Source organism: Pediculus humanus, genomic scaffold, assembly GCF_000006295.1.
Source record: "Pediculus humanus corporis 1103172108310 genomic scaffold, whole genome shotgun sequence".
NCBI classification, from domain to species: domain Eukaryota; kingdom Metazoa; phylum Arthropoda; class Insecta; order Psocodea; family Pediculidae; genus Pediculus; species Pediculus humanus.
The window spans coordinates 85,712-86,552 of NW_002987879.1; positions in this window are offsets into that span (position 1 = coordinate 85,712).

The window sequence follows — 841 nt, forward strand, 5'->3', positions numbered from 1 at the left end:
GTAAAAGACCCGAAATTCGAAACGTGGCATTAACTTATTTATAATTATTTGTTTGCCATGTAATTTTTGCAATATTAAAAGACATATTTTTTGGCAATAAATATAAAACGATGGTTAGAGCCAAAATAAATTATTACTACACACATCGCAGCCAAGACCGGTGAAAAAAAAATGAATGGAAAATGACTAATTAATGACAGATTTTTCTTTCCTATACATAAAACAGCGTCTAGTTTTTAACTAAAAAAATTCGAAATTTCATTTTTTTCCCTCCCACAACAAACCGCAAAAGTTTTATTGTTAGAATATATAAAAATAAAAATTTAAATAAAATTCATAACCGAACACAAAACATTAATAATAATAATAATAATAATAATTTAAAAAAAGATTTTACATAACAAAAAAAAAAATTTTCAAATTTCAAAACTTAAATTTATTAAATTAAAGTGATTTTTTTTTTTTTTTTTTTTTTTCATTTAGAAACCGTTATGAAAATAAAAGAGAAAAACATATAATTGATTGATATAAGAACTGGAGAGTGAAAAAAAACTGGAGAAAATTGAGAGCGCAAGTGCAAATGTCAAAGATTTTATTTATCTAAAAAACATAATTAAAACTAAAAATAAAACACTAATGAAAATCCCGTGTAACAACTTTTCTTTTTTTTTTTTTTGTTTTTCTTTTCGTTTCCCCTCCCCTTACCCCTTCTCACTCCCCCCATTCCAACGTTTTATGAAAACATTTATAAACATGTGACAATTTGGAAAACGGTTAATACAAAAAAATAAACGGGACTCGAATCGATATCGTTTTTTTTTAAAAAAAAAAAAAAAAAACC